The 14504-nt window shown below is 39.9% G+C and overlaps 1 protein-coding gene across 3 annotated transcripts in view; it reads right to left on the bottom strand.

The window, feature by feature from the left end:
• Positions 1 to 5062, bottom strand: part of LOC149203441 (long chain base biosynthesis protein 1b-like) — a 248230-nt gene extending 243168 nt beyond the window's left edge. For 2 of the 3 annotated variants that reach the window (XM_089403433.1, XM_089403434.1), the window contains exon 1: positions 4626 to 5062. The gene's annotated coding sequence lies outside the window, so the exon portion shown is untranslated. Of the gene's footprint in view, positions 1 to 4187; positions 4299 to 4625 lie in introns of those variants that run through there. The other variant, XM_089403435.1, reaches the window with a different exon arrangement.
• Between the last annotated feature and the right edge of the window lie 9442 nt (positions 5063 to 14504).

Raw genomic sequence — 14504 nt, 5'->3', positions numbered from 1 at the left:
AAACAAAGCTAAGGCATCCAGCTACCTCTGTAATCCTTTTGGGGATGAGGAGAGGAGGACCACGTCGTCAGCAAAGAGTAAAATAGATATCAGAACCTAGTGAAGAAGGCAGCCATCAGTGCCCTAGATATGCTCGTGTAGAAATGCTTCCAACTCATCAATATAAATCCCAAACAAGGTAGGGAACAGTGGACAACCCTGTTTAACCCCAATAGTGCTTCGGATGAAATCAGACATCCCATGGGCCGTGTGAAGGCGACCAAGAACAGACTCATATAGGCGCATAATAGCGGTCAATAGGGTTGCAGAGATGCCAATATCTCTGAATCTTTGGAGCAAGGCCTCCCTCAGAACAAAGTCAAAAGCTTTCCGAAAGTCTACGAAACAACAGTAGACTTTTGAAGAGCGATGCCGTGCCTCCTCAATCACGGCGCGAAAGGTGAATATGTGGTCAATGGTCTGATGAACCGATCGAAACCCTACCTATCCCCTAGCTCTGAGTTGTCTCTACTCGAGGTCACTGGAGAGCTTCCTATGTAGAACAATAGCATACAACTTCGAGAACGTGTGGCCCACCATGATCGTTCTATAGTTATTAGGATTTGAGTTGGAACCTGATTTGTGGATCGGATGGATGATGTGGTGTGACCATGTCGGTGGAAAACCTTCACAGACTACGTGGTTGAAGAGATTAGCCAAGTAGCTAACCAAAGCACGAAAACTGTGCTTAAAGAACTTTGCTTGGTAGCCTTCCTCATCGGCTGCTCTATTCATCACCCACGTGGCCTCTCTAATATCTCTATCTGAGAATAGGTAACAGGAAGAGGGTGGGGAGGCAACATGAATTTGGGCCTGCTCGGGAATATCATAAAGGTTGGAAGTGTGAGAGAACATGGATGTAGGGTCGAGGTCAGGTGGAGGAGGGGAGCGTCGGGGAAGGATGGTACGCCAAAATTGTTTAGGGGAGTGGGCAAGGAGAGAAGAAAGTTCCCATATTCTATGAGAGACAAAGCGTCGTTTCTTGTGGCGAAGGAGACAACGATAAGAAGCTTTGAGGTCGGAATAGAAGGGTTGAGAGTGGGTGATAGCATATCAAAGTTCTCGATGTAGAGTCTTGCATTCGTCATCGTACCACTTGTTCATTGGGCAAGATTCAACTGTAGGGGAGATGGAAGTGGAACGAGTGGAGTGGGAGAAGGATTTCAGTGCTGCTTCCCAAATGGCAGATGAAAGACAAGTGTATTTAGTGGAAGCAAAATCAAGCAAGGAGAAGTGGGTCATCGATGGGAGCATCTTATGTAGGGTAGAGGAGAAGATGCCAGGGTCTCCTTTGTCAAATTAGAGGGTAGTTCGAGGTGGGCCCCAAGGGGAGGGATGGGGTGGAAAGGGAGGTTCAAACCGGAGAGAGAAGGAAAGAAGTGCATGATCAGCAAGGGGGGTGGGGGAGACTGAGAAATAGCGAATAAAAGGGAGTAAGTTATGGCTAGCAAGTACATAATCAACTACACTCGCATTCCTGCCATATGGCCGGCATGTGAAAAAGCGAGAATCTGAGAAACAGGGGAGACCATTTAGAATCAACAACTCCTTGGATTCCCCCAACTGCAATCAATGTTTACCATAAACTGTAGTGGGCCCCAAAGCATCATCTGACATCCGGTGAAGCCCTACTGAATCTAGATCTATCCCCTAAGTACAAAACACATCCTTTGATCGGTCGTGGAGAGGGATCTAGAGATCTCTAGTGCGAGCATTGAAGTCACCTAGGAGGATGACTTCCCCAACAGTAGAGTATTGGGTGATGTCGGTGTACAAATCTATAAAGGGGTCCCCATTTGAGCCATTATGGACGGCAAATGGTGAAAAGGCTGGGGGAGTAACAAACTGCAATGTAGATGCCCCTCGGAGGAGAGACTCTGACGCTAATCCGAATCCACATAAACCTGGCAAACTCATCTTCGGCTACCAAAGATACCCTGTTCCGAAGTGAGTCACTAGCCAAACAAGCAACTCCACCTGATCCTCTAACCCCTCTTGAGCTCCTTGTCTCCTGCCTGCAAACTGAGATCCAATGGTAACCTGCAATATCTAGGAGGGGTCGAACAGGGCTCGCATGAGTCTCGAGCACGAAGAGAATGTCCGTTGATTCAAGAGCGTCATACAAGAGTCTTGGCGATGACCAGAAAGATCCATTGCCATTCCAACAACGGATAGAAATACCTGTACCCTGTCGCCCCCCCAAGCGGGCCCGTTATTTGGAACCTCCAGTTCAGGGTCCCCAACCAGGTGGGAAGGAGTCCCGAATGATTGCCCGAAGATTCCTGATAACTGCCAATTTCCCTGCCTGTTGTGCTACCATAACCTGTTCTCTGGATTGTTTAAGTTCTACAACCTATGCTCGAGTGAGGTCCTCATCCAAGAAAATCCTGTTGGGAAGAGAAAACAACTTCCTCTTAGCCCTGAGGGCGCGAAGTTGATCAGATGCAGTCTAAAACTTGAGGAAGAGAGTGGAGTCATAGCCAACCAGGCTCTGTCTAAAACTATATCAGGGAGGCTAAGGGTGTCCCAAAGGAACCTAGCCCCCACTTCCATAGGATCCGGAGAGGGGTGGAGTAAGGGGAGACCTCTCAACCTTGAGATTCAATTTTCTTGCCCGTTTGTTGCGTTCTTCCATTAGTTTTGCTTGCGCCACCTCCTCAACTGTTGCAAGAGGGGTAGGAGTTTTATCCTTCGCTCAAACGACTTGTACCCAAGAATTGATGTGTGTATCGGTTTCTTGTTTGAAGGTGGCTTGTTGGGATTGGATTTCTTCTTGCTTGCTTTTAAGGTCAAGAATTTATGCATGCAATGCACCATTTGGAGGTTTGAGAATTTCCTGCTCTTTGGTTTCATGTAACATCTTCTTAAGGGATAAATTATCCCCCTCCACCTCTAAAACTCTAGCAGAGAGGGTGTGTATTTTTGAATGGAGCTGCTTGTTTTCAGTTTCAAGAAATTCCATTTTTTTCGCAACATTTATTTTCCCTGAGCTGTCCAGAATGAGAAATCGAACTCCATGGCTATATCGGTCGGGCTGACTACCACTTGCTCTCGCTGGTTTTCAACAGCGGATAATTCAGCAAGGCTAAACATGTCATCTTGACACAACTCGTCTTGTTACACAGATCCAATCCCTGGATTTGAAACCCATTCTTTTGTCTCTGTCTGTTCCTCAGCAGTAAGATTCATCAAAAGATTTAGGGAAGACCCGTCTACAGCCATCTTAGTCTCAGAGTGACTGTCAAATTTAGTGGGCAGATTCCGTCAAACACTTGACATGCATCATCAGGCTCCTGTTCTATTTCAGTATTAATAATAGCAGTAACGTTCATATGGCTGTTTCAGTGCTGCTGTGTATGTCCAAAGCCAGAGTGATGCGATGGTGACGGTGAACAGATGTGCTGGTGAACAGATGTGCTGGTGAACAGATGTGCTGCTGTCGAATGAGAAGAAACAGGAACACAGACCGCACCTTGGAGTGGGTGAGCGGAATCGATGACTGAATATATTAGTATTATAACAGCGAGAGAAAATGACTGAATATATTAGTATTATAACAGCGAGTGGAATCGATGACTGAATATAGGTCCAGGTATCTAGATTCTAGAGCCGCTGACGGAATGCACTGTTGGCATCTGATATGTCTCTGTTAACGTCGGATATGGTGCCCCTGCTGGTAATTAAATTAGAAAATACCCTTCAGTACATACCCTTCAGTACAGGGGCCAAGTCAGTTTCCAGTTGCAAAAGCGTATACCAGGTAGTATTCTCCACAGTAATACATCATTGGCTCACTGCTCAGCTTTTAATCAAACCCAGAATATTTATATACCAGCAAAGAAAGTTCGTGGGGCTCAAACTTGGCACGCAGAGGCTCTTCTCGTCTGTTCCTATGCCAACTCATTTCACAAATCTGAGCTTCCTTCCCCACTGTATCCACGTTCAGTCACCGAAAGCCACGAAATTGCTAGAAAGGTCTGCGGAGAGAGATGCTTCCGTGAAGGTTCCTTCACTGTAAAATATCTGCATCTTTGCCCTACTATTCCCAAACCTAAATTTATTGTCTTTAAAATTACAACTAGGTCTACGAAAGCTGTTTTTACAAAATTCTACACAACATGTCATTAATCAAGAAAAGATGATCATACCTGTGACTCATATTTAGAACTGGCTGGAGAGGATTTTCTTTCATCCAGAAATTTTAGAGGAAATTACAAATTCTAATGAGCTTCATCTACCACGCGTATAACTGTACACGCAAATTCCTTTCAGATTTACAAAACGTTATACGAAACACCTCCAAAGGCAATGGCTGAGCAACCCCAACAATCATTAGAGAAACCAAATGTTTAATTCTGGTCAAATTTTATGAAGAAAATTTAATTCAATCCCTCCCCCGACCTCTAAACAGAAATGTGCAGACTTTTAACCAGTAATAATTTATTTGAAAAAAAAAATCAAACAGGCATTACCCATGGGGAATAAACCAGTCTCGCTACAATCAATATTTCTACATATGGAACCATAAAATTACCGATTTGCAGAAGAAAAATAAATAAATAAATAAATAATAATAGAAAAATAACCTGAGTATCCTGACGTGGTTGATTATTAGTCTTGCCCAAGCCTTTCGTGAGTTTCCGGATCCAAATCCTGTCAAACTTGCGTGGGAAAACTCGGAAACTGGCCCTATTGCCCTCTGCGGGTAGTATGTAAATCCAATGTGCTGGAAGAGTCCAATGGAATAGTCCGTTGGTGTTTTTCTTGGCAAGATTACTCTACGAGACCACCCGAACTTACAATCTGTTGAGGCACATCAACCCTCTGTCGAGAAATCCCGCGACCTCGACTGTTTCACGCAGTATGGCTTTGGTCGAGGGCGTGCTGCGGGATCTTTATTGCGTCAAACACAAAAAGGAAAGGGTTGGTGCCGAGCTCACCCACTTCGTGACCGTTCGCAGCTTCCTTCGCTCGGGTACAAGATATCGAATTGGTCTTGGTGTAGAGTCGTCGTCGTCGACTTGGTACCGTGACACCCATTTTGAAATAAATTGAAACATACGATGTTTTTTTAACGAGTATTAACTTTATTTTTTTTTATGATATGGAAAGAAGGAAATAAATTATTTTAACGTCCACGCAGCTAAAAATAGCATATGGAACAGATTGTTTCTTCATCTATTTGATGTATTCGGCCCTTTTTCTGTAAAGCTTCAAAATAAATGCTCCCAGCTTCTCGACAAACCCCTCGCTAAATAGATTATCCAAAGAGCTAGTTGTCAGCGTATCTGCATAACTTTCCCTATTGTCTTTGAAGGCCTCACATTCTACAATAAAATGTTTTTTTGTTTCCACTTTTCCACTTTTCTGGAAGAACAAAAAATTTGGTAGAAATTTTTGGAAATCCAGGTTATAGTTGTTAAACTTGAGAATGTTTTATAGATTTTTGAAGTTGTTAAATTCATTTACACCATATATGATCATATTTTTGAAAAAAAAAATGACTAAATTTCAGGGAGAAATGGTCATCCAAGTGAAATTATCGCCTCATTAGAATATATATATATATATATATATATCATAACTTAGTTCTCAAATCAGTTGTGGCATTGTTATTATTGGTCGTTATTTGCAAATGCACGTTGACTTAACATACCACTTGAAATTACCTATTGATAGTCCATAAGTGGACAGGCTTTCTATAACCACCCTTCCCCCATTTACCCAGTTTCATTGGCCTGTCAGGGTAAACGTTAGAGGGACGGTTGCTAGGATATGACCCAACCTCCTAAATCTCATTAAGGAAGTGGGGCTGACTATTGAAGACAAACTAACATCTCATAACATCCTACAGGGATTACAGCTCACTCAGAGACTGAGTAACCACCCCAGGTGGCCAAACCCTGAGTTGGTGTTGTCGCCAGCAACAACCCCCCTTTTTATTTAGTTTTATTACTAATACTAAATAAATGGGGACCCTTCTAAAAATAAAAAGTAGCACTTATATTCCCCTTTGAATAAAACATATTATCATAAACTTAGGAAAACACCCGCAAAATCCAAAAGAACTTAAGTTTTATGATAAGTTCTGAATAAAATCGTTCTCTCAACAATAAAACATCACATCGCAAAGGGTAATGGAGAACATCATATAAGCAAACTTTCGAAATTGTGAAAACGTGATGCGAGATCGCATGCCTTAAAGACCCATCGTGCATCGCAGCTTTCATATGCCGCAAGTATCACCTAAGGTAAAATATCCTGACCCAGCAATATGCGATAGGGCATCTCGCAAATTGCATCTCGTAGAAACATGAGGTGATAAATGATTGTTAACAAAACAGATTAGTGATATCGCGATCTGCGATATTGTGAAGCAAATCGCAAAATCGCTTTATCGCAGATCTGCAGGGCTCATCGTTCAATAAAAATTCTCTTAATCTGATACCAAGTTATGGGCATTAATGTCAATTTAATGGTTAGTTGATGATCATTTATGAGATAAGATTTAGATTTGATCGAAAGGTTGTTTCACGTAGGGTGATATATTTGATATAATTTCGGCATTAAGAGCTTTCCTGTCACCTTATCTCTTACCATTATTTTTTCCTTACTTGTAATTTTGCAGGAGCGGAAAGCAAAATAATATATGCAACAGTGTTCAGAGCGTAATGGGAAAGAAGAGAAAAGATCCGGTTGCTGAGGACAAAGAGATTACGCCCTTATACACAGACACCACCTGCAACAAAGATGTCGGCATAACTACCTGGGAATGCATGTACAGTCTGCTCGAAGAAGAAAGTCCCAGAGTTATGGAGGTTAAAGCAACAGCAGACTCACGCGGGTTGTCTGAGGCATCAATCATAGAACTTGCATGTTCATTCTTGCACTGAATAGCGGCAAGACCTAAGATTCTTCCATACACAGAAATGGTTAAGTGGGTATTGGACAATGTTGATATATCAGACAGGCAATTCAAGTCTCGAGACGAAGACCTCATTGGGTCATTCACTCCACAAGATTTAAGGCTTATGTATCATTTACCAGAACCGTGCAGGAGTCGAAACTAGCGCTTGGGAAGCTCGAATCGGGAAAAAAACGCAGTTTCCGATGCACAATTAGTGTCGTGCTAGGCTTGGCAAAACCCCTCGAGAAGGAAAGCCCCTGAGCGCTTAGTCGCATGTAAGCCAAGAAAATCGTAGGGAAAAACGCTAAAGGCTAAAAGCGAGACCCACGCTCCAAAACCGGCGGTATTTATCAGAGACCGCTCAAGGATTTCTCCTAAAGGCAGAACATCTACAGACAAGCCAGAGACAAAAAGCTAAAGAAAGAGCAGAGTCCATCAAGAAGTTAACCAAATTGAATTGGGATTCTTACTTGCAATACTTGGTTAAACCGCACAATCAATGCATGACTCTCAAATGCCTTACGAACTCTGTCGAGAAGATAGCGCCAGCACTTGCTGATTCTGTTTTCGCATGGCAACTAAAATCGGAGGTCGGCCAACCGGCACTCCTCAAGCCAATGCTGAATGCTTGCGATTTCAAAGAACAGATACATAGATAATTAATTTCCAGATTCAATTTTTGTTTTAGTTTTGATTTATTTTTGCCTTAGATGAGGACAGTCATTTAAACCTCCTCCTATATTTTTGTAATAAATTATTTTTAGTATTTAATTAGTAGTATTTTAACCCCTCTCATCCATTTAGAAAGGGGTCCTGAAATTTGTCAAAAACGTTTCCTCAGAACATGCACTTCTGCACCCTCGGAGGAGGTTTTGATGAATGAATGGAACGAGATTTATTGATATCTGTGTTTAATGTCTGCTACTGAAATGCACTTTGTACTCTTAGTAGATGTTGAATTAGGAAGAGATAATTCTATATTGTTGAAGCTCATGAGTAGAACTTGTTATCAATGGTACTTTTATCTCTTAATGGTTTCTGCTTATGTGTTAAAGTGATATTTATGTTCAGCTATTTATATATGAAGGCTTGAATGTTTGAGTTATCATTTGGCACTTTTGCACGGTGATGACTATTCTGTTTATGCTTAATATATGAATGACTTATTATGCGATATGCTTCTCACAATTGTTTCGCTTAACTTTTTATATGAAACAATTCATTTTTATCGAATTCTTTTCTCGTAGCAATTGAATGATCTTTATTACCAATTGCTGTTAGAAATTATTTTAGATCGCATAACTAAAAAGTTAAATCCCGGGTTAGTTTTAGAATAGATATTTCTGTTCATTAGAATACAATTGCATGTTTTAAATTAGACTTAGATTAAAAGCATTTTACTTAGAAATCATTAGAAAGGAAATATCAATTCTCATCACACACACAAATTGGGAAACTGGTCCCATTATCCCCAGTCGGACCCACCATCTCAAACAGAAAAGGAGTTGCTTTCAAGGTCCGGACCGGGTGGGTATCCCCCTTGTTGTAGACCCGATTTTCGAGGCTTCAACATATTTGGCGCTAGAAGGAGGGCCACCGAACTGTGAATGGCTAGTAAATCCAAATCTAAATACCATTGTGAGAGTAAATCGCCCTCAACATCTCCCCTGACTTCTCCATCGCACTCTGAATCTTTAAATCTTGAGTGAGAAGTCGATAAAACAATAACCACTGCCACAAACCTGAACATTTCAGATAAATCCACTGTTGAACCTCCTGAAGTTGAGTCTTTGATTCATAAACTTCAAGGATTTTCCATATCACTACAAAAGTCTGAAATATCTCAAGGTAGTGTGACTTTGCAATACAATCCTTCTCATCCTCTTACCAGATTGCAGAGTGAAAAGTTTGGTATCGAATCAACTGAATTACATCTACCTAAAAGGAAAAGAGCAAGGAAGTCACCTAAAGGATCTGATAGTGAGACTCTTTCATCTTCATCATCCATTTCAACTTCTTCACTGCGAAGTCAACCATCCACCCCTCCACTTCAAATTGTTGTCCACCAGAGCACTGGAACTTCAACATCTACTTCTCAACCATCTGGGACTGTAATATCCTCATCTTCCCAACCATAAGGAACTTCGTCCGCGCTTTCCTCTGTTAGTAGTTCAACGATGGCTCAAATCCCATGGAATAGTCCAGGGGTAGTCTTAATGCCTGCACCCTTGAGTCAATTACCGGCCCATCCTGAATAAATGGCTACCTAAGTTTAATCCTGAAGCGGGCATGCTAGCAGAAGAACACATAAACAACTTTATGTTATCGATAAATTTAAATGGTGTTACTAATGAAGATGTTGTTGTTCGACTCTTCCCTTACACTTTACAAGGAGCAGCCAGATCCTGGTATTTTTCATTACCATCAGGATCCATCACTAGTTGGGACATTTTCCAAGAGCAATTCTTGACTAAGTTCGGTGATGATAGATCTACAGCAACACTGATCAATGATCTATCGAATCTAAAGACTGAGTCAAGAGAACTTATCAAAGATTTTAACTCGCGTTTCAACAAGCTTTTGAATAAAATTCTGACCGCTTCCAAGCCTAGCGAAGAAGTTCGAAGTGAATGGTATATATCTGCTTTACCATCAAACATAGCGATCTTTGTTGATAGGGCTGCTAAGACAACATTGGCTGAAAACATGAAAGAAGCAATAGTGGTAGAAAAACGTATTTTAGCTTTATAAAGAAAAACATTGTCAATAAAAGAAATAAGAAGGTTACTTTTAGAGATGATCCTAAGAAAAAGCAATCAAAAGACCCATGTGATTTAGAAGGATTGCAGAAAGACCTAAAAACCATGTCTAACGAAATGGTTGACATTAAGAGACAAGTAGCAGAGACTTCTTCTAAAAAGCACTACAAGCCTTATAGAAAAAATCCTTCAACTGATTCAAAGCCGCCCAATCCTATAACGAATGCAGAATTAGAAGGAGAAGAAGAGAAAGTTTCTAACGAGGAACCTACTGATGAAGATGAAGTTGTTGAAGCACAGGGAATGTGGGTCTTCATCTTTCCCGACAAAGAGGATCAAAAGGCATCACCAGTCAGTACCAGAAGTAGAAATCAACTCAATCCTCCACAACCTAGTCCTAAATAGAAGAGCGTAAGCTCGACATCCAAAGATAAAGTCGCAAGTAAGAAATCATCACCAAAAGCGACTCAAACAAGCCCAGTCCAATCCGATTCACCAACTCCATCTAAAACATTGATTGTTTATGATGAGATGGAGTATAATATCGTTGAAGACATGAAGAAGACTAGGGCTAACATTACTTTTCATGAATTGAGCAAACTGAAACATCAGCAAAAGCTACTTTTGAAATAGTTACACGCAATACCTGTTGCACCTCTGCCTGCCGGTGTAATCTCGCAAGATTCTCATGAGATGGGAAGGCCTCCAACCAATATGGCAAATAAAGTTGATCTGAATGATATCGCTTTAATTAGAGGCAAGTCAAAATCTCATACTCCCCCATTTCTTCTTACTTATGAAATTTTCAATAAAAATTGGCACAATTGTTTGATAGATTCAGGAGCTTCATCTAATATTTTGCGTAAAACAATATGTGCAAAGTTAAACGTCCAACCTCCAAAATCTGCAGTACGCATAGTTCAGCTGGACCGATCGCAGGTTGAAGTAATCGGTGAACTAAATCAAGTTACCATAAGGTTGTCATCTAATCCAAAGGCATGTCAAGTCATTGATATTCTAGCTGCAGACATTCCCGAATTTTATGGCTTAATTGTTAGTAGGGATTGGTCTGAAAAGCTTCATGGATACTTTGTGACCGATTGGTCACATATGTGGCTCCCTTACAATGGTAAATCAAATCAAATAAAGGTTGAGCGAGAAAGACACCAAAAATACGTAGTAACGAAATTGGAAGGAGAAGATGAACCTGTAGCATACAACAACAATATAATTGGCAACTATTATGTTGCCTCTTTGTTAGGAAATTTCAATGCTCATACTTCGCCTTAGAACATTTTGTTTTGTCTTAAGTAGAAAACTTTTCTCAAACAGATAGTTCTAAATGTGTTAATATACAGATAGTCCTGTAAATAAATCTTTATTTTGGAAATTATTTTTTGATGGTTCTAAGTCTAACGATGGAGCAGGAGGATGATGTATATTAGTTAGTCCATAGGGAAACAAAACAAACTATGCTAACATGTAGACTCGAGTTTGATTGCACAAACAACACTGCAAAGTACGAAGCTTTAGTACAAGGACTATACAAGGCAATCGAATTAGATATCAAGTATCTACAAGTCTTCGGAGACTCTGAGATTGTTATTATACAGGTACGAAATACTATACATTGTCTATCAGGTCATTTAAAGCATTATAAATCTTTAGTGCAAGATCTGACTGAACATTTTATAGCATTTAATATTTCACCTATTCCCAGACTCCAAAATGCTAGTGCTACCCTCCTGGCAAACATAGCTTCCAAGCTCATTCCCTCAGAAAACTATAGCCCAGACAGATTCTCAATCGAATTGATCTTTAGGCCCTCGATCCCTGATAATGTTACAAATTGGAGAATTTTCAACAATGATCCTGATATTGTAAGCTTCCTAACATCATAAGGATCTTACACTAATCAGATAATTGATGAGGACCAACATGACAAACAGTTACAACAAGAAAGCACTAATAATGCTATACCAAATAGTCAAGTTGGAATACCTATACGATTTGAAAGATCGATTTAAGAGATCTACCAATTCAAAACTTCAAAGTTCTACTCTAAACTATGAGTTAGTAAATCTGGGAACTGATACCAAGTCATAGAATATCAACCTAGGTCTTGGCCTAACCCCTGAAGAAAAATTAGCCTTTGTTCGTCTCCTGAAACAATACAAAAGTGTCTTTGCCTGGAACTACGATGACCTTAAGACTTACGACACTTCAATCATTCAGCATACTATCCCAATGATAGCTGATGAAAAACCTGTCCAATAAAGCTGAGAAAGATCCATCCTAATCTGGAAAGCTAGATTAAATCCGAGCTCAATAAATTCTTGAAAGCCAAAATTATTTTTCCCGTTCGACATTCTAGATGGGTTTCCAACTTGGTTCCCGTCAGAAAGAAAAACGGGGATATTAGAATTTGTATTAACTTTTGAAATCTTAACAAAGCCTGCCAAAAGGATAATTTTCCCCTGCCTCCTATGGAACAAATATTGCAAGCGGTTGCAGGATCAAAATTAATGTCCTTTTTAGATGGTTTCTTTGGCTACAACCAGGTTCTGGTCCATCCTGACGATCAGCTAAAAACCATGTTCAAAACCAAATGTGGTACTTACGCATATCAAAAGATGCCTTTTGGGCTGATTAACGTTGGCACCACATTTCAAAGGGCCATGGACATCACATTTAAGGGATTAGTAAACAAATCAGTGGTGATTTACTTGGATGACATAACAGTATATTCTAAAAAACACGGTAATCACCTAAGAGACTTAACGCAGATCTTCCAACGTTACCAAAGGTATGGGATCTCACTTAACCCAAAAAAGTCCTTTTTTGCATTAAGTGAAAGAAAATTTATTGGATTTATAGTGTCAAAATCTAGAATCCATATTGATCCCGATAAAATTAAGGAGATTTCCGAAATACCCTTGCCTCATAATAAGAAAGCCATGCAATCATTCCTTGGCCAAATTAATTTTGTTAAAATATTTGTTCCAGACTTCTCAAGGATTGCGTCACCATTACAAGCAATGATCAAGAAGAATTCACTCTTTAAATGGGGCCAAGAGGAATATGAAGTGTTTAATCTGATTAAGCAAGCGATTGTTAATGCCCCATCCTTATCGACTCCAAATTTTTCTGATCCTTTCATTTTGTATACATTTGCCTCTGATAAATCATATGCTGCGATACTCACTCAAGCCAATCAAGACAAGGCAGAAGCCTCAATTGTCTTCTTTAGTTCAAATCTGCAAGGGGCTGAATTAAATTATTATGACGTTGAGAAAAAAGCTTATGCTGTTTTCAAAGTGATCAAGCATTTTAGACCATTTCTTCTTAAAACCCATACAAAAATCATAGTAGCGTTTCCAGCGGTAAGAAATCTCTTAGTATAGAAAGACGTGGGTGAAAAGATAGCAAATTAGGTTACTGCCTTACAAGAATATAACGCTGAGATTAAGCTAGCAAATATTGTAAAAGGTCAAGGTCTTTGCAAAATGTTGGCTGGAGCATCGCTTATTTCTGAAATACCATCTCTGAATCAAGAAGTACAAATGTATGAGGTAAGCCTAAACGATATTGAATCAGTATATGATAATGTCATATTTTATCTAAAGAACAGATATGCTCCTTCAAATCTGGATTATACAAAGAAAAGAGCTTTAAGATTGAAGGCTAAGCAGTATCAACTCGTAAACGATGTACTTTTTAGGATGAATTATGATTATGTTCTACTTCGATGCCTTGAGAAATCTAAAGCTAAAAAGGTGTTGCAGGAACTCCATGATGGACCAGCAGGTGGACATTATGTGGGAGATGCTACAGCACATAAAATTTTGCGTGCAGGATACTATTGGCCTACACTATTTAAAGATGCGCATAGCTATGTAAGGAAATGTCAAGTTTGTCAAACTACTGCTGGAAGACAAAAGAAACCATCATTGCCTTTGCAACCAGTCAATATCGATCAACCCTTTGATCAATGGGGATTGGATATAATAGGTGAGATCGTTCCTCACTCTTCTAAATAGCACAGGTATATCCTTACGGCTGCAAATTATTTTTACTGAATGGGTAGAAGCAGTTCCTCTCAAGACAGTTAATGCTGAACACATCATTTATTTCATAGATCAGTTCATAATCACCAGGTTTGGTTTACCCTCTGCTTTAATGTTTGATAATGCATCATATTTTTTCTAGCAATGCTATGACTGAATTCGCACTTAAAATAGGTTTTAAGCTTAAATATGCTGCCAATTATTACCCACAAGGTAGCGAGTTGGCCGAATCAACAAATAAAAACTTAATCAGAATCATTAAGCGAACCATTGATCAGAATCATAAAAATTGGCACAAATCTTTGATGTATGCTCTGTGGGCAGACCGAATAACACAGAAAGCTTCCATTGGCACTTCGCCCTTTAATTTAGTTTATGGGAAAGAAGTAGTTCTCCCAACTCATCTAGCAATTCCTTCTTTGGCCTTAGTTCAATTTATTGACGAAACACCAACTTCATCTTTACAACTAAGACAACTGCAGATCCTTAAGCTAGAAGAGCAACGAGAACAAGCTAAAATAACACACGCTCATCATCAAGCATTAGTGAAGGCTTCCTTTGATTCAAGCATGGTATCTAGGAAGGATTTTCAAATTGGAGATTTAGTTTTAAAATGGGATAAGGCTCACGAAGAAAAAGGCAAACATTCAAAATTCCAATGAATGTGGCTTGGCCCATTCCAAATTGTGGAAATCATAGGTCCATCCACTTTCATGTTGCAAGATTTAGCAG

Source organism: Pinus tabuliformis, chromosome 2_1 (assembly GCF_031772625.1).
Source record: "Pinus tabuliformis cultivar Carrire ecotype Pingquan chromosome 2_1, CPIR1, whole genome shotgun sequence".
Lineage (NCBI taxonomy): Eukaryota > Viridiplantae > Streptophyta > Pinopsida > Pinales > Pinaceae > Pinus > Pinus tabuliformis.
This window is presented reverse-complemented; position numbering and strand designations above follow the sequence as displayed.